General features: G+C 42.4%; 1 protein-coding gene across 2 annotated transcripts in view; it reads right to left on the bottom strand.

Moving 5' to 3' along the window:
• Positions 1-20,883, bottom strand: part of NUSAP1 (nucleolar and spindle associated protein 1) — a 354,820-nt gene that overhangs the window by 102,049 nt on the left and 231,888 nt on the right. The gene's annotated exons all lie outside the window — the stretch shown is intronic.

Raw genomic sequence — 20,883 nt, 5'->3', positions numbered from 1 at the left:
TGCTGTGGCATCGTCAGACTGAACCCCGACCACAGACCTGTGCAACTATCTCATCCAATAATCCAGAGCAAGGCATAATGCCCGAAATTCCAAGATGTTGATGAGCAGTATTCCCTCCTGTGAAGGCAAAATCCCTGAAATGTAGCAACCTTTAAACCAGCCCCCCAACCAGAGTGACTAGCATCAGTGGTTACTATTTTCCATATCACTGGAAGAAAAATGACCCCTTCTCCAGATTCCAAACAACCACCAATATGGACTCTACAATACCCCGGGGACAAAGTCTTTTGACAATCAACTACTTTGACTTTCAAGACCCAGACAGATAGATTGTTTCCATACACATACCTAGAGTGGAACAGCACGTAGGAAAGAGTTTCAATGTAGATACCATTTCCTCATGCAGAGGATACCTTTTGCTTAAAACTTGGAACCGACTGCTCCCTGAACAAAGAAACATTAAGGTATTCTCAGATTGACATCCCCTGTGTCCTCAGTAAGCCCAGCATCAGAGCTAGGACCTTTATGAAAAACTGGGGGGGGGGGGGGGGGGGGGGGAGTGTGTGTGTGTGTGTGTGAGAAAGACTGCAGCCAGCCCAAAGGGCATGGACCACAAAAAAACAAAACTCTAAAACACCCGAAATCCACCTCTTGCACAGAAACCACCGATTGGACCGATGCCATCCGAAAAAGAAGGATGTTTAGACATCTGTCTAGTGCCATGATAGACTTCACGTACCCATTTGGCTTTGGGCCTGTCGAGTGTTTTGACCTCAGTGATTGGCCTAGCATCCTCGGCCAGAGATACTTTTCAAAACACAGACATCTCAGATTATTGAGGGGAAAGGCTTACAACACCTGGTATTCCCAGGCAGTCACCCCTGCAAGTACTAACCAGGGCTGTCCCTGCTTCTTTCCAAGTTCAGACGAGATCAGGCACGTTCAGGGTGATGCGGCAGGAGTCCATTGCAGCTCCGCCACCAGGAATAGCTGCAATGCCAGACAAACACAGTGGCCCAGTGACACTACTGGTTTATCTTGAACATAGGACCATTGCATTAAAGCGATTCTAAAGGCTCGGGGGGGGGGGGGCTCGCTCCCCTCCCCTTTTCCTGACCTGCCAGGCTTCATGCTTGGATAAGGGTCTGGAATAGATTTTTGGGGAGACCCCCATGCCATTTTTTTTTAAAAAGATGTTGGCGTGGGGGTTCCACTCAAAATCCATACCAGGCCCAAAGGGCTTGGACCCCATGCCATTCTAAAAAAATTGGCTTTTAATTGTCGGGCAATGCCGACAATTCTTTTGACTTTCAGCTGCCAGAGGAGAACCCTGTTGACAGCTGAAACATTAAAGAATGTTTCACTACTAAAATACTGCATGACTTAATAGAACTCATGCAGTATTTTAGTAGCTGAGCGGTATCTTAATGCGGTAAGATACCACACAGTAAACTGTCCCTGTTTGACGTTCATGGTTGAACTTTCGGTAAATTTGAATGTTCGACAGCGAATCAAACAGGAGGTGTTGGGCCCATCAGGACTATGCAGTTTATGCAAGCAATAATGTAATAGAATGCTGCAACTGTCCAAATTTCTAGAAGCGTATTGTTTCTAAGAACTGTGTCAAAACTAACTGTACTTGGTTCCATACTAGGCAATTACATATGTATCAAACTCAGCCTGAGTGCAGCCTAAATGTAAATTCCTGCAGATCAAGTGCAAGATATTCTGGAGGATCAACTCTTTTAAGTACACTGATAGACATGCAGGGGTCTATCAAAAACAGTTGTACAAGGCCCCTGGAATTATGCACGCTAATACAGTGTATAATCCGGTCCTGTCTAGTCATGCAATTCCCCCAAAGGCAATACTCACACATCATCATCCAGCCATAGACTGTTCCATGTCACTGCTGTCAGGAAACTCACAAACCATCAGCCACATGTGACTACAAACACAAGATAAAATAGCCACTCATCTATTTCCTGCCTCTACTGCACAAGTGTAGGCTGTAGAGAGCAGCTCACAGTCTCTAGTGGCTGGAAGAGAAACTGCAGCCCAATACTCCTTTAGACATACACAAGTCATGGCCCAGCCAGACCAAACAGCACACTGCCCCCAGTGGCCATGGGGAGAACTTACCATTCCTGCAGCAGGACTCAATCATAACAGGAGTCCAACCTTCACTCAGCACAGCAGGCTTTGTCATGCAGATCTTTAGGGACTCGGCCCCTTTGAATTGGAGCCATTGCCTTGGACCTGTACAGCACCTTGTTCAGTATTATACTGCACAGGGTTCCGTTACGCAAGGTCCAGCGTCGTAAGGCTGTATTACAGGCAAACCCAGAAAATTCTTCTCCTTATCCAGCAAGGCTTGGATACCATCCATTTTGGTGAACAGCTTTCTGATTGTGATACGATTAAAGTCCCCAGTTCTCAAAAGAACCATTCTGGATCTTCAGATATGCTCCAAGAGCACATGCAACACTTCAGTGACCATCCACCTTACAGACACTGGAAAAAAAACTGAAGTATCTGCTGTGTAGGAGGGATTATATAGTGAAGGACTTCCTCTACAATTGGTCCGCCATTCACAAATAGGTGACATATAACCCACAGTGTTAAATAGCCTGCTCTGTGTCTCGTGATGTACTATAAAGAAATAAAAAAAAAAATCAAAGAAATATACAAATTAAATTTCAACCAAGCCTTTCATAGTGTTTATTAATGTAACATTTCAAGATGACATTTAAAATACCAAACTGTGTCCCAATTCCTTGCTTCCACATGGTTTCATGAGTGAACAAAATGTTTAAACAACATCAGAAACATCACACAACTTGCAGTTGTCCTATTCAAAGTCTTTTTACCTTCAAAGTAATGACATTTCTGTAACTCTTTACCTAGGTATTTTCTTTACAATCTACAGCCAAAATTACAACAATGCATGGACCTGCTCAACTGAAATATGATTACTTTCTCAACTGATAATTTCTAAAGCGAAATGTACTCAAGTACATTTCAATTACAACCAGAAGGTTGGGATTAGAACTGAGAACTCAAGTGCTGAAGCCAGAAGAGCCAACAAACTACCCCAGTTAAAAAACTGACTCCTGAGCCCAAGTAAATAATGGGAGCCGTTTGCTTTGGACATGTCCTAAATTGGCCTTATTTTAAGAAAACTGACACTTTGCTACACAGTCTTACAGTTAGAGATGGCAGCATACCCACAGGTTCCACGCACTTCCACTTCCTTAGACTAATACTGAGAAATCTGGGAAGAACGTAGATCTTTTCTTGGACTTGATGACAAAGAAGAGTCCTTAACACTACCCTGTCTGGGAAGTGACAGCTATAGGGAGAATAATAGCCTAAGGCCTGACTATTCAAAACCCTCCTTCCAGATGTAATGGCAGTCAGGAATACTGCCTTCATCGCTACATTCCATAATGAAGATGACTGATCAACCAGAACGGGTGACTGGGATAGCAGGTTGGGCACCACTTGCAGGTCACATGGAGGGACAAATGATCTGTGTGGAGGATGAACTCTGGCGCATGCACTCAGAAACTGACAAACCAGTTGACATGTAATCCACCTTACTCCCGATAATGTGGACAGGGCTGGCTAACCCTTATACCCAGAGTGTGTTTACATGTAAACCCAATTCCAGGCCTGTTTGTAGGAAATTTAACACTTGCTCTTCTGATGGTGAAAAGGGATCAAAGCTTTAGACTTCTGCAGAGATGGTAAATTTTTCACATATTCTAAAATAAAATACTTATTTTAGTAGTAGTAGAGGCTCTTGCTTTCAATAATGCTACGATGAAGGTGAGCATTCTGCTTCCCTTAGTCATTGCCTGTCAATTTCCAAGACACTAGATAGAGTTTGGCTGGATCCACATGCAATACCTGACCTTGCTGGAGTAGGTTCGATACCTACAGAAGAATTCGGGGTTCCACTGTCAAAGTGCAGTAATGGAAACCAAGGCCTGCAAGGCCAAAGAGGGATGATTGCTATTACTATCCCTGGATGCCGACGTATCCTGTTGAGCATTCTGAAAATCAGGGATACTGGAGGAAATACATAAGCTAGTACTGAGTGCATCAACTGCCTCCGCTTCCAGAAACGTCACAGGAAGTGCTTGAACTTTGTATTGGTTGGAGTTACCATTAAGTCGATGTCTGGATAACCCCACTGGCTGAAAATCTTGTGGAAGACCGACTGATTCAAGGACCATTCATTGTTGTCCAACAATTTGCTACTCAAAGTGTCCACCATGTAATTCTACGGGGTTGGAATATAAGCGTCTGCTAGGTGAACCAGATTGCTCCAAGCCCAACCCATAGTGGGTGAGACCTCCGCCAAGAGCATCCAGCTCCATGCTCACGGATGTGCTTCTGAAATGCTTTCAAGGCCGGAAAGGCCACCAGCTTGATTATTTTGGAGACTTCCGTCCACCTGCTTTTCCATCGCTCCTGGACTAACAGCTCATTGGTTGCAAAATAATATCAGTGTGTTGAAAAAAGTGAATAAAGCTCAAAAACCTTCTAATAGCTTTTATTTCCATACACACAAATGCATTGGGAACACTACGTATTCTATTCCAAAACATGAAGAAAAATAGATCAAATTTGTGTTGTTCCTCTAATAAAATTGAAGAAAAGTGAATATTAGACTGTTCAAAAAAATAGCAGTGTTTGTATTCTTCTTTACAAACTCAAACATTCACTATATAAACTGAAAAATGTTTGAAGATTTTGCTTTCCTTTGAATCACTTAATTAATATTTTGTTGTATAACCACTGTTTCTGAGAACTGCTGTACATCTGTGTTGCATGGAGTCAACCAATTTCTGGCACCTGTGAACAGGTATTCCAGCCTGGGATGATTGGACTACATTCCACAGTTCTTCTCTTTCTTGGTTTTGCCTCAGAAACTGCATTTTTGATGTCACCCCACAAGTTTTCTATTGATTAAGATCCGGGGATTGGGCTGGCCACTCCATAACGTCAACCTTGTTGGTCTGGAACCAAGATGCTGGCGTGTTTGGGGTTGTTGTCTTGTTGGAGCACCCATTTCAAGGGCATTTCCTCTTCAGCATAAGGCAGCATGACTTCTTCAAATATTCTGATGTATTCAAACTAATGCATGATATCTGGTATGCGATAAATAGGCCCAACACCGTAGAATGAGACACATCCCCATATCATGATGCTTGCGCACCCATGCTTCACTGTCTTCACAGTGTACAGTGGCTTGAATTCAGTGTTTGGGGGTCGTCTGACAAACTGTCTCCGGCAACTAGACCCAAAAAGAACAATCTTACTTTCATCAGTCCACAAAATTTTGCGCCATTTCTCTTTAGGCCAGTCAATGTGCTCTTTGGCAAATTGTAACCTCTTCAGCACATCTTTTTTTCAACAGTGGGACTTTGCAGGGGCTTCTTGCAGATAGCTTGGCTTCACATAGGTGTCTTCTAATTGTAACAGTACTCACAGGTAACTTTAGACCTTCTTTGATCTTCCTGGAGCTGATTGTTGGTTGAGTCCTTGCCATTTTGGCTATTCTTCTATCCATTCGAATGGTAGTTTTTCGCTTTCTTCCACGTCTTTCTGGTTTTGGTTGCCATTTTAAAGCATTTGCAATCATTTTAGCTGAGCAGCCTATCATTTTCTGCACTTCTTTATACGTTTTCCCCTCTCCAATCAACTTTTTAATCAAGGTACGCTGTTCTTCTGAACAATGTCTGGAACGACCCATTTTCCTCAGAATTTCAGAGAGAAATGCACTGTAACCAGCATGTACGACATTTGCTGCCTTCCTTCCTTAAATAAGGGCAATAATTGCCACCTGTTTTTCAAAGAATGAATGAACTCACTAATAGAACTCCACACTGCTATTTTGAACATGCCCCTTTCAATTAGTGATTCAATTACCCAGAATCAGCAGCATGCATGTCATGACTGTTAGGTCTGTTGGATTTCTATTACTCTACTACACCTGCTAGTAAATTATTTGCCATGTAGAAATATAATTTCTACCAAAAACAGTGATTGATCAGGTTAGTGATGTCTGGCTGCTATTATTTTGAACACAACTCTCTCTCTCTATATATATATATATATATATATATATATATATATATATATATATATATATATATATATACACACACACATATATATATATATACAGTGGGGATCGAAGGTTTGGGCACCCCAGCTAAAAATTTGTATTAATGTGCATAAAGAAGCCAAGGAAAGATGGAAAAATCTCCAAAAAGCATCAAATTACAGATTAGACATTCTTATAATATGTCAAGAAAAGTTAGATTTTATTTCCATCATTTACACTTTCAAAATAACAGAAAACAAAAAAATGGCGTCTGCAAAAGTTTGGGCACCCTGCAGAATTTATAGCATACACTTCCCCCTTTGCCAAGCTGAGACCTGCCAGTGTCATGGATTGTTCTCAATCATTGTCTGGGAAGACCAGGTGATGTCAATCTCAAAGGTTTTAAATGCCCAGACCTATCTGACCTTGCCCCAACAATCAGCACCATGGGTTCTTCTAAGCAGTTGTCTAGAAAACTGAAACTGAAAATAGTTGACGCTCACAAAGCTGGAGAAGGCTATAAGAAGATAGAAAAGCGTTTTCAGATGTCAATATCCTCTGTTTGGAATGTAATTAAGAAATGGCAGTCATCAGGAACAGTGGAAGTTAAAGCAAGATCTGGAAGACCAAGAAAAATATCAGACAGAACAGCTCGCAGGATTGTGAGAAAAACAATTCAAAACTCACGTTTTTACTGCACGATCCCTCCAGAAAGATCTGGCAGACACTGGAGTTGTGGTACACTATTCCACTATAAAGAGATACTTGTATAAATATGGTCTTCATGGAAGAGTCATCAGAAGAAAACCTCTTCTACGTCCTCACCACAAAAATCATCGTTTGAACTTTGCAAATGAACATATAGACAAGCCTGATGCATTTTGGAAACAAGTTCTGTGGACCGATGAGGTTAAAATTGAACTTTTTGGCCGGAATGAGCAAAGGTACGTTTGGAGAAGAAGGGGCACAGAATTTAATGAAAAGAACCTCTGTCCAACTGTTAAGCATGGGGTTGGATCAATCATGCTTTGGGGTTGTGTTGCAGACAGTGGCACAGGGAACATCTCACAAGTAGAAGGAAAAATGGATTCAATAAAATTTCAGCAAATTTTGGATGGTAACTTGATGCCATCTGTGAAAAAGCTGAAGTTAAAGAGAGGATGGCTTCTACAAATGGATAATGATCCTAAACACACCTCGAAATTCACGGGGGATTACATCAAGAGGCGTAAACTGAAGGTTTTGCCATGGCCTTCACAATCTCCTGACCTCAACATAATTGAAAATCTATGGATAGACCTTAAAAGAGCAGTGCGTGAGAGACAGCCCAGAAATCTCAAAGAACTGGAAGACTTTTGTAAGGAAGAATGGGCAAAGATACCTCAAACAAGAATTGAAAGACTCTTGGCTGGCTACAAAAAGTGTTTACAAGCTGTGATACTTGGCAAAGGGGGCAGTACAAGATATTAACTCTGCAGGGTGCCCAAACTTTTGCAGACGCCATTTTTTTGTTTCCTGTTATTTTGAAAATGTAAATGATGGAAATAAAATCTAACTTTTGTTGACATATTATAAGAATGTCTAATCTGTAATTTGATGCCTTTTGGAGATTTTTCCATCTTTCCTTGGCTTCTTTATGCACATTAATACAAATCTTTAACTGGGGTGCCCAAACTTTCGATCCCCACTGTATATATATATATATATATATATATATATATATATATATATATATATCATCCCCGTCTTCATCTGTAGGGTTCAACATTGCGTTGGCTCACCCTTTGCAGCTATACCTGCTTCAATTCTTCTAGGAAGGCTGTCCACAAGGTTTAGGAGTGTGTCTATGGGAATGTTTGACCATTCTTCCAGAAGCGCATTTGTGAGAAGGCCTGGCTTGCAGTTTCCGCTCTAATTCATCCCAAAGGTGTTTTTGGGTTGAGGTCAGAACTCTGTGCAGAACAGTCCAGTTCCTCCACTGCAAACTCACTCATTCATGTCTTTATGGACCTTGCTTTGTGCACAGTCATGTTGGAACAGGTAGGGCCCATTCCTAAACTGTTCCCACAAATTCGGGAGCATGAAATTGTACAAAATGTCTTGGCATGCTTATGCCTTAAGAGTTCCATTCACTGGAATTAGGGGCCAAGCCCAACCCCTGAAAAACCCCAAATAATAATCCCCCCTGCACCAAAAACTTCACACTTGGCACAATGCAGTCAGGCAAGTACCGTTCTCCAGGCAATCTCCAAATCCAGACACATCCATCGGATTGCCAGACAGAGAAGCATGATTCATCACTCCATAGAACAGGCCTCCACACGAGTCCAGTGGTGGCATGCTTTACACCACTGCATGCATTGCACTTGGCGATGTAAGGCTTGGATGCAGCTGCTCACCCATGGAAACCCATTCCATGAAGCTCTTTTGTTGTGCTAATCTGAGGTCTTTAGCTATTGACTCTACAGACAGTCATCGACTTCTGTGCACTTCAGCATGCGCTGACCCCGCTCTGTCATTTTACGAGGCCTACCACTTCATGGCTGAGTTGTTGCTCCCAGTTGCTTCCACTTTGTTATAATACCACAAACAGTTGACCGTGGAATATTTAGCAGCAAAGACATTTCACAGATGGACCTATTGCATGGGTAGCAACCTATCAGGGTACCACACTTGAATTCACTGTGCTCCCCATTCTTTCACAAATGTTTGTAGCAGTCTGCAAGCCTAGGTGCTTGATTTTATACACCTGTGGCCATGGAGGTGATTGGAAAACCTGAATTCAATGATTTGGACTGCAAAGTGAAACAAAAAACAAGAAGAGCACCAACCTTGCGCATTACCTCAGTAACAGAATTTATTAATAAAAGATAGGTACTCACAAACAGCGAATAAAATCAGGCATGTAGTCCTCAAAGGGACTTCAAAGATAAGAAGCCAGCGCGAATCCCATCATGGGGGTAGACACTCAGTATAACTGACGCGTTTCGAAGGCTATGCCTTCTTCCTCAGAGCTGTTTGTTGTTTTTTTTTTTGTGTGTTTTGTTTCACTTTGCAGTATCAATCGGGCTTCCCCAGCCCTGTTTTGGAGCTGCACAACCTTGAAATATACTGGTGGTTGCTTGCTCTGGTGTTGGTTCCATCTATTTGCCACCGGTCTGGGCCCTAGAGCGCAGGAGAAATTGTAGCTGGTCCAATGATTTGGAGGGGTGTCCCAATACTTTTGGCAATATAGTGTGTGTTTAGAAATTTTACTGACGGTAGGGATTACCTTTATGAGGCCCATGACCTATACCAGCAGTTTCGCAAAAGAGGTTATTCACATAGCAATCTTCGACGATCTTTATCAGCAGCTTCCAAACGCAGCCGTGATGAGCTGCTTGCGGTGCAAGGGCCTAGGTCAACCCCCAGTAACTCAGCTCCAGTACGGATTATCACCAGATTTGGAACCCAATGGGAAGCTGTGCATGCCATCCTTACCAAACATTGTGTCAGGAATGGACTCAGCACTGGTGGTGGGACTCAGCTGCCGTGTGGGCTGCAGTACCAGGGCTGACCAGCGGGTGCTCTCAGCAGCCAGAAGCTCACTCCTGCAATCAGCCAACACCTGGGGCCGATTGCAGGAGGTGTATTTAAGCAATGGCCAGACCTGCAGTCAGTGCCTTGGTGTATGTTTCCCATGAGCCCCTGTACCTGCATCCTGTCTGCTTCCTGCCTGATTCCTGATTCTGCTTGATCCTGACCCTGAATGAACTCCGCCTGTCCTGACTTTGGCTTTTCCTGACCACTCTCCAGCCTGCTCCTTTGGTACCTTGTCTGCCTGATTGTTCCTGACCTGGCCCGTCTGACTACGCTCTGCCTACTCCTTTGTGTCTTGTCTGCCCGATGATTACTGACCCGGCCCGCCTGACCACTCCACCTCACCAGCCCTGACTGCTCGTATCTGTGTACACTCCGTTATCAGTTGGAGGTTTGGTTTTGTTATAGTGTGTGTTATATTTGTGTATAACCCTTAATAAATTATATTGTTACACCATACTTGAGCCTGCGTTTCCCTGTGTCAGTTCACGCATCTCTGGTCTTACCGGGAGCCCTGACACATTGGCACATATTGACCCAAACATCCGAATTCTCTTCCATTGTAGGTCCCAAACCCTTTATGGTGGCCAAGCGCGCTATGAATTTGCATGACAATCTTGTCAAGTCTGAATTTATGCACACTCCCCCAAAAAACTGGCTTGCTAATCTAGCACCACTTAAAGGCATGTACCCATGCATGTGGAATATGCAAATTCATTGATTGTACTAATACCTTAAGTGATACTGCTGGCATTTGCCTTTTTTTACACCAAGCAGTTTATAAACTGTGCTACCACTAGGGTTATCTATATGCTACAATGCCCTTGTGACAAAATCTACATAGGAAAAACCAAACATTCACTGCGTGTATGTATTGGAGAACATATTAATAGTGTATGTAACCATCACGATCGTACTCCTGTGGTGGAACACTTTGCCCTAGCACACAGTTCATCCCCTAGTAACTGTTCATCCCCTGAAACTGTCATCTAGGAGGGGTGATTTTGATACTGTTTTGCTACGTAAAGAAAAAGAATGTATTTTTAAATTCGGATCACTGGCACCAGTGGGGTTGAATAATGAGTTCAGTTTGCATGTTTTTTTGGATCCTTGATGTTTTTTTTTTCTTAACAAATCAATTATTTATTATTTTTCTTAACCCGCTGTTTTTGATTGATTTTTTGTTGTTGAATTGATGTTTGCCCCCTCCTGTTCACATCATACTATATACTAGCTGTTTTCCCTTCTGTCAATCCTATTTTGGATAGGTTATACCGCTATCTGATTACTTTCCGTCTATGGTCTCACATTTTTTATATCTTTATATGACGTCTGTAGTCTCCCTGATACTGCTGACATGCATGTTGGCTGGCTACCATCTTTCCTACGAGAACCGGAAGTGACATTCTTGTTAGATATACAAGTCTTCAAGAACATGGCTGCCATATCCTGAAGAAGCCCACGTGACTCAGTGGGCGAAGCGCGTTGATGTCACAGCCCAGTGACGCACATGCTTCCCACATCCCGGCCAAGCTATTCATCCTGACCGCCACGCCCTCACTCAGCATCTGAAGACCACGCTGATCTTCCGGCTGCGCCTGCTGAACTGACCCTTACACCATTTAACTTTTCTAAGCTGGGAGGGCCCAACTTAGGATCTTGTACACAGGCCCACTGCTTTTAGTAAATGCCCCTGAATTTAGCTCATTATTATGCATACATTAAAGATGCTTGTATGTGACATCACTGCTCTGCATATTGCGCATATCATACATGTGCAGGAGGGTACAACGGTGGGACAGAAGAGCGGTGGGGGTGTCAGTGGTGGGACAGAAAATCAAGGCGATACAATGATGGGGCAGATGAACAGGGGTTTACAGTGGTGGAACAGATGAGCGGGAAGGTTCACTGTCGGCGCAGATCAGACAGGGGTTCAGTGGTGGGACAGATGAGCAGGCGGTTACAGCGGTGGGACAGATGAGCAGGCGGTTACAGCGGTGGGACAGATCAGCAGGCGGTTACAGCGGTGGGACAGATCAGCAGGCGGTTACAGCGGTGGGACAGATCAGCAGGCGGTTACAGCGGTGGGACAGATCAGCAGGCGGTTACAGCGGTGGGACAGATCAGCAGGCGGTTGCAGCGATGGGACAGATCAGCAGGGGGTTACAGCGGTGGAGCTGATAAGCAAAGAGATACACAAATGAGGGACAGATGAGCAGAGAATTACAGTGGTGGGGCAAAAGAAAAAGGGGATTCAAAGCTGGGACAAATGTGCAGGAGGTACATTGGTGAGGCAGGTGAGAAAGAGCTACAATGGTGGGGAAGATGAGCAGGTAGGTTCAGTGTTAGGACAGATGAAAAGGGGGGTTTAGCAGTGAGACAGAAGAGCAGGTGGGTACAGCAGTCGAGCAAATGTGCAGGGAGGCACACTGATGGGGCAAATAAAGGGGGTACATCGGTGGAGCAAATGAGCAAGGGGTTACAGTGGTGGGGCAGATGGATCTCTTCACTCTATACTAATGCCATGTCCAATATGCCAGATACAGGACTGACTTGTTCCCCATCAATAGAAACACTCGTCAAGGGCACCCCCTATCACTCCTACTCATTGCCTTAGCAATAGAACCCTTAGCCATACTAATCCACACTGATCCTCCGAATGTTAAAGGCATTGAACTAGGGGGAGTTCATCATAAGCTCTGCCTCTTTGCAGCTGATGTCTTGCTCTTCACAGTACATCTCCTCTGATATCAGCCTAAAATATACTAGACCAATTTGGCCGTGTCTCAGTCCTCAAAGTCAACCCTCACAAATCGACGGCCCAGAATATATCCCTTCCGTCGCCTCTCATAGACCAACTACGAACAGTCCTGCCTTTCACCTGGTCCTCCCGTTTTATTCCTTTCCTCGGGATCAAATTCACAGCAAACCCAAGTGACCTATACTGTGCAAATTATCCCCCCATGCTTTCTCATCTCACCCCTCTTATGAACAAGTGGTCTTCATTACCCATTTCTTGGCTTGGGCGAATCATGGTCATCAACATGGCCATCTTACCAAAAATGTTATACCTATTTCGAGTTCTCCCAATCTCAGTTACTGCATACTTTCACCGCATCCTACAACATTGCGTCTTCACATTTGTTTGGAATAAATTAAAACCCCATCTCCCCAAGAAAACACTCTACACCGATAAACTGAAAGGCGGTCTGGGATTACCCAACTTCCAAGCCTACTACCATGCAGCACATTTGGCCCAGCTTCCCAAATTTCACACCACCAAAGAAACACCCCTATGGGTGTTGTAGAATCCATAAGAAAAGAGAAAAGGAGAGAAGCGCCTCTAAGTGCCATAAATTTTTTTTATTCAAGTCTAAATGTAGAAACACTCACATGTGTGAGGTAATCAAGCTTAAAAACCATGGTTAACAATAGTTAACGGTGGGGCTGCTTGAAAAAAGGAGCGCACTTCCGCCTTCCACGGCCAGCACATGCTCCGAAACGCGTCGCAGTGCACCCTGGGATCTGACGTCATCACGGCCATGCCGCCGATACGTTCCAGCGTGCGTTCCATCTGGCTCTGAGGGAGGACGTGCACGCTGGCCGGCCTCACCGCTGTTCCCCTCCAGCCACCACGCTGTTCCAGCCGAGAACTGACCTCCCCACATCACAGTAAGGTGACGGCTCTTCACCCGGGTTACCACCCCACCGTTAACTATTGTTAACCACGGTTTTTAAGCTTATGATTACTTTACACATGTGAGTGTTTCTACATTTAGACTTGAATAAAAAGACTTATTGCACTTAGAGGCGCTTCTCTCCTTTTCTCATCTACAGAGGTTGCTACAGCTTATTTGGAAGCCTTGCCCTCAGTGCCACACGAAATCCTACGCTCTTCATACAGTAGCCACTAATACCACGATCACCCCATACTACCATTTCCCAGGACTTTGCAGTGTTTGCGCTGTTACAACCCTCCCTCATTTTTCTGAATCAGTTGTAGAATCCATAGACTGTGACCCTTCATCGGTGGCTAAACGTTTATGGCTAGACCTGTCTCTAAGACGCAAGCTTATCAATCCAATCACACGTCATTATCTTTTCATTTGGGACAAACTTAAAAAATACTACCTTTTACAGTCACTCCACAACCCCATGTTTTCCTTCCTCTGAAACCCAGACTTTTACCCAGCATACCCCCCTCCTCAGCATGGGCCTCAGCTGGCTTGATCCGTATATACAAATTCATATCCTCTTTCAAGATAACACCATTCCCATCCTTACGTGAAACCTACGGCCTACCCTCATCAGAACTCTTTTGCTACTTTTAAATAAAGCATTTTCTCTCTCCCCTACTCCCCTCGGAACCCTTAACCCCTTACCTTTCTTACTTTGAACTTCCCATTGGAGGGGTCTCCTCTCAGACTTATACAGACAGCTCTTGGAACCTGTAAAATCTACCCCTCCTCCTCACGTTTCTAAATGGGAGAGGGACCTCGGCCTTACTTTCGATTCAGTAGCTTGGACCCAAATTTGGGAAGCCACCAGTAATATTTCCTTTAGAATTGAGTGATTCCATATTTTTTCCCTCTGCTTGATCTGCACACACAGTTGCAACTGACTACAGTTTTCTTTATTTTTTTTTAAATGTTTCCTTAAACCAGAAGGTTGGAATGTTAAATGAAAATAGTTTTGAGGCATGTCTGTGATTATTTTTTTTCTACACAATTAAACAATTGAATGAACATTTTCCAATCCATACCTGGCCTGGTATGAATTTTAAGTGGAACCCACTCCAAAAATTTAAAAAAAAAAAACACATGGGTACAAGGTGTTTGGGGGTGGGGGGGCAGCTACCCCAAAGCACCCGCCCCATTTTGAGGGCACGTGGCCTGGTATGGTTCAGGAAAGGGGGCATCCGCTCGTCTCCCCCTTTCCTGGTCTGCCAGGCTACTTGCTCGGTTAAGGGCCTGGTATGGATTGCAGGGGCCCCATGCTGGTTTTTTTTTATTATTATTTTAGCGTGGGGTTCCCCTTAAAATGTATACCAGACCAGAAGGGCTTCGTATGGATTAAGGGGGACTTTCATGCTATTGTCTGTAATTTTGCTAGTAATTCTTTTGCTTGCAATCATCTGCCAGAGGGTAACCGCTGACAGCTGATAAGTCATTGGCTGTTAAGGATGTGGGCAGCTGCTTTTTATCCAGCATTTTTACAGCTCCTAGGGTGCATGGAGCCTAAATCCTATGCTATTGGATTGCAGAGGACATGGTTGTTGTGTGCACTTGTGAAGGTTATTTCCATTTAAGATTTCTAATATCTCTCTAATTTGAGATATACGGATAACTCATAATCCTGTATGAATCTCACCACATTTGTGCATATATTCATATAATATAAGAAGTTCAAGATTTATTGAGCTTACCACCTGATCTTTGTTAGAGCAAAAGGAAAAATAAAACCTCACCCTCCATTGTGCAATTAAATAAATATACTTAAGAGTTCTAACAAGCAGAGTATGACTTGCACTCTGGAATAAGATTGGGGTGAGCCAAAGATCTAACTTAAAAAAAAATATTAGGCTGCATACTTTTGAGATAGGGGGTCTTTAAAGATTCACTGCAAAAATTCTACCAGTGATTTTTTCGCCCTAGTAATATTTAAAAGGAAAGAAAAAAAACAAAAAGTGGGACCCTTCTCCTCCCGCCCCAGAACCAACTTGAGAGAAGAGCAAGCATGCAGATCAGTATCCCAAGATTGAACTCTCAGCCACTCTACCTTGTTGATACCAGCCCACATACTCTTCAATATGGGAAGGTTAGCTGGTTGGCCTTTCAAGAACTAACCAGCCCAGCACACTAAGAGCACACCAATATCTTCAAAGTGAGGATACAGCCCCTCTTCAATGTTGAAGCCAGCTCACATGCCCTTCACCATGGAAGGGGGAGGGGAAGGGGGGTACGTTAAAGGGCAACAAAGAGCCGGTTCTTATGTTCAAGAAGGGGTGATTTATCAAAGATCTCGGTCTGCTTTAGAGCTCAATAGCACATCCGCCCTAACAAAAAAATAACTTTGGTATCAGGCCAACAAAAGAGTACCCAAAAAGAGAGGAGGGAGGCATGTCCTTCAATGAACCTATGGCAAGCACAAGAGTGCCTATGCACTGTTAACTGTAGGACCTTATATAGACAGGTTTATGCCTTTCCTAATCATGTCCAATCAACTGAGTTTCCCATAGGTGGACTCCAATCAAGTTGCAGAAATAGCTCAAGAATGATCAGCTGGAACAGGATGCACCAGACCTCAATTCTGAGTGTCATGGCAAAGGCTGTGAATACTTACAGTTGTGTTCAAAATAATAGCAGTCAGACATCACTAACCTGATCAATCACTGTTTTTGGTAGAAATGATATTTCTACATGGCAAATAATTTACTAGCAGGTGTAGTAAAGTAATAGAAATCCAACAGACCCAACAGTCATGACATGCATGCTGCTGATTCTGTGCAATTGAATCACTAATTGAAAGGGGCATGTTCAAAATAATAGCAGTGTGGAGTTCTATTAGTGAGGCCATTCATTCTTTGAAAAACAGGTGGCAATTATTCCCCTTATTTAAGGAAGGAAGGCAGCAAATGTTGTACATGCTGGTTACAGTGCATTTCTCTCTGAAATTTTGAGAAAAATGGGTCGTTCCAGACATTGTTCAGAAGAACAGCGTACCTTGATTAAAAAGTTGATTGGAGAGAGGAAAACATATAAAGAAGTGCAGAAAATGATAGGCTGCTCAGCTAAAATGATCACAAATGCTTTAAAATGGCAACCAAAACCAGAAAGACATGGAAGAAAGCGAAAAACTACCATTCGAATGGATAGAATAGCCAAAATGGCTAGGACTCAGCCAACAATCAGCTCCAGGAAGATCAAAGAAGGTCTAAAGTTACCTGTGAGTACTGTTACAATTAGAAGATGCCTATGTGAAGCCAAGCTATCTGCAAGAAGCCCCTGCAAAGTCCCACTATTGAAAAAAAACACATGCGCTGAAGAGGCTACAATTTGCCAAATAGCACATTGACTGGCTTAAAGAGAAACGGTTCAACATTTTGTGGACTGATGAAAGTAAGATTGTTCTTTTTGGGTCTAGTGGCCGAAGACAGTTTGTCAGATGACCTCCAAACACTGAATTCAAGCCACAGTACACTGTGAAGACAGTGAAGCATGGCTGCGCAAGCATCATGATATGGGGATGTGTCTGGTACTACGGTGTTGGGCCTATTTATCGCATACCAGGGATCGTGGATCAGTTTGAATACATCAGAATACTTGAAGAAGTCATGCTGCCTTATGCTGAAGAGGAAATGCCCTTGAAATGGGTGTTCCAACAAGACAACGACCCCAAACACACCAGTAAACGTGCAACATCTTGGTTCCAGACCAACAAGATTGACGTTATGGAGTGGCCAGCCCAATCCCCGAATCTTAATCCAATAGAAAACTTGTGGGGTGACATCAAAAATGCAGTTTGAGGCAAAACCAAGAAATAGATTAGAACTGTGGAATGTAGTTCAATCATCCCAGGCTGGAATAGCTGTTCACAGGTGCCAGAAGTTGGTTGACTCCATGCAACACAGATGTACAGCAGTTCTCAGAAACAGTGGTTATACAACAAAATATTAATTAAGTGATTCAAAGGAAAGCAAAATCTTCAAACATTTTTCAGTTTATATAGTGAATGTTTGAGTTTATAAAGAAGAATACAAACACTGCTATTTTTTTGAACAGTCTAATATTCACTTTTCTTCAAATTTTATTAGAGGAACAACACAAATTTGATATATTTTTCTTCATGTTTTGATTTGGAATAGAATACGTAGTGTTCCCAATGCATTTGTGTGTATGGAAATAAAAGCTATTAGAAGTATTTTGAGATTTATTCATTTTTACCCCTAAATACTTTAATTCTTTTTCTCTCCAAACCAAGGGGAAATACTCTTGTATTTTTTCTTTTTCACTGTTTTTAAGGTTTATATTTAAGATTTCGTTTTTTGTCGGGTTAATTTTTAAATTTGATAATTCCCCATATTTCTTCAATGTCCTCATTAGATTTGGAAGTGATATCCTAGGATTTTCAACATAGAACAACAAGTCATCCGCATAGGCCGCCACCTTATGTTCTCTATCTCCTACCCATATTCCCTTTATATCTATCCATGTTCTTCCTTAATGCTGTTTTTATTTCCTCTAACGTAATTTCTGATTCTAGGGAGTTCAATTGTACTTCATTCAATTTTAATAGACCTGCGTTTTTTAAGTATGTTCTTTTTTCTCGATTTACTATTTCAACTTTATTTAAAGTATCCTGGGGTATGATCTTACACAGCTTACTATAATATTCCTTGAATACTCTAGCAATGTCTTTACTTGAGTGAACCAGTTCAGCCTTGGGGTTTCTTATTTTTTCTATATAATTAATATTTTTCTTTTTCCTTAGGGCTCGCATTAAAAACTTTCCCGGCCTATCTCCCCATCTATACCTTTCACTTATTACTTTATTAAAGGCTCTTCTTTTTTCCTCTTCCATCACATTCTCTAATTCGTCTTTCTTTTTTATTATTTTCTGCATTATCTTCTTAGATATTTTCCTTTTATGAGCCTGTTCAAGATCGAATATTTCACTTAGAAGTCCGTTGATCTTTTCCCTCCTTTTTTCTTTTTTGCCCCTATTGCAATAAGTAGTCCTCTAATGTAGGCCTTATGGGCCTCCCACACCGTAGCAACCGACACGTCCTCTGTATCGTTCTCCTCAAAAAATCGTTTAATTTCCATCTCAATCTTGCGATTGATCTCTTGATCCAGAAGGAGTGCCTCATTCATCCTCCAAACTAAGCCTCCTCTCTCCTCTCTGCCCCATCTTGACTTCATTGCAACCGGGGCATGATCTGATAAAGAATTTACTTAAATTTTTACTTCCACCACAGACTCTATAAATCGATGTTCTACCAGTATATAATCCAATCTAGAATAAGTCACATGTATGTCTGAGAAAAAAGTATAATCTCTCTCTTTCATATGCCCAATTTTCCATATATCCACCAATTGGCATTCATGCATCCATTTCTTTAATGATCTCAGGAACCCGCTTTCCTCCTTCCTCACAGAAGAAGTAGTATCCATCCGCGGGTCCATACAAACATTAAAGTCTCCAGTCACTGTCAGACAGCCCCTTTTAAAATCCATCAACTTCTTCAATACTCCCCTCCGGTTTCTTCTTTGGGCAATATATGCTGCATATTGTACACTCAATTTCTTGCAATTTACCCCTCAAAAACAAATACCTTCCATCTGGATCCGTTATTCTCTTCTCCAACTCAAACCTTATATTCTTTGCAAAGCCTATGGCTACCCCTTTTGCTCTTTTAATTGGTGAATCCACATAATACCATACCGGGAAATATCTAGTCTTCAGCCTAACATTTGACTCAATCCCTACGTGTGTCTCCTGTAGGAAAACCACAGAAGATGTTCTGTGTTGCAATTCTTTAAACAACCTAAATCTCTTCCCAGAACTACACAACCCCTTTACATTATAAGTTACAAACTGGACTTCTTCCATATTTCCCTACACCTCTTAACTTCTTTCTTCTTCCACTCCTCTACCATCTCCTCTTATTCCGCAGAGTGTTACCCCTAATACACCCCCCCCCCCCAACACCCATATCCCAACCCACTCCCATCCCCCCCCCCTTAGGCCTCTTATTTGCCTATGAATTATTTGTGGTAAAAGTCCCACCTTTGATTCCAACCTTGGGGTTTTGCTCCAACCATGTACCGCTCACCTTCCCCCACCCTCCTCCCCAGTGTCTCTCTATCTATAAACTCTCTTTTTTTCCCTTCTAACTAGCTGCCACTCCTCCTTTCCCAAAGCGCAAGACTCTCCCTCCTCCTCTTCCCATCCCGGTATCTCCATTTGCTGCAGTTCAAATTTATCACAGTAGTCTTTCATATCTTCAGGATATCTTAGAAATGCTGTGACTCCATTCCTCCATCCAATTAAACAAGCTGAGCAACCCCATCTATATTGCACATTATGCTTTTTCAACAATTCTAGTAGGGGTTTCAATGATCTTTCTTCTCAATGTCCCGGCTGCTAAATCTGCGAAAATTTGAATATTTTTTCCTCCATATTTAATATTTGTTCTTCCTTTAATCTTCTTCCATATCTCCTCTTTGTCTCCATAATTATGGAATTGAACAATTATATCTCTTGATTTTTCTGAGCCTTTTTCTTGTTGAAACTTCCCTATCCTATACTCTCCATCCAATTTAAACATCTCCGCCACAGATCTGTCCATTATGGAGTTCAAAACTTTACATGTTGTCTCCTTTAAATCTTCGCCCTGTAACAGCTCTGGGACTCCTCTTATTCTAAGGTTATGTCTCCTTTCCCTATTTTCTTGATCCTCCATCATATAAAGCAGTCTTTTTTGTGCTCTCCTGATATTATCCATTTCTCTAATTTTGGAATGATTTGGGCATGATTTAACTTTTTCCTCCATTTCTTCCACTCTAGTTAACAACTGCCCCATTTCTTTCCGAATTATTCCCATCTCTTGCTTTATTGATTTTTCCAAAATTTTAAACATCTCCGCCATTTCCTTTTTATTTGGTATTTGCAGTTCTTTTTCAGTTTCTCTCAGCTCCATTACTTCCATTATTTGTTGACTATTATTAACCGATCCCAGGGACGATCTCGAGCTATTATCCATACTTATTTCCAGTTCACTCTTTTCAATTACTCCTTGAGCTCTTTCTGGAGTCAAATTCCCGTGACGTATACTTCTTAAATCGTACCAGTTTGGGAATTCTTGGGCCCACTCCTTTTAATGTTTTTGCCTTTCATGTCGCTTATGGGACTTTTTTTCACTTTCCTTTCTTTTTCTATGGCCAGGCAATAACCTTTTCTCTTCCACACCTTCAGACCCTCTCTAGGAATCCCCTTCTTCCTTTTTAAACTAGGTATCTCATTCAATAAATTATAACACAGTCAGAAATACCAGCACATAAGACTAGTAGCTTTCACTCACCCTCCTCTATGGAGCGGCTTCCACATTTGCAATCCTTTGTTGTCTGGTCTCCTGTGGCCGTATCCTCTCTTTAGGGGGATTCCTTTGGGCCCCTTTTTCTTTA

The sequence above is a fragment of the Staurois parvus genome, unplaced genomic scaffold (genome assembly GCF_062004578.1).
Source record: "Staurois parvus isolate SC_StPar_1 unplaced genomic scaffold, SC_StPar_1.0 ptg000406l, whole genome shotgun sequence".
In the NCBI taxonomy this organism is placed as follows: Eukaryota; Metazoa; Chordata; class Amphibia; order Anura; family Ranidae; genus Staurois; species Staurois parvus.
This window is presented reverse-complemented; position numbering and strand designations above follow the sequence as displayed.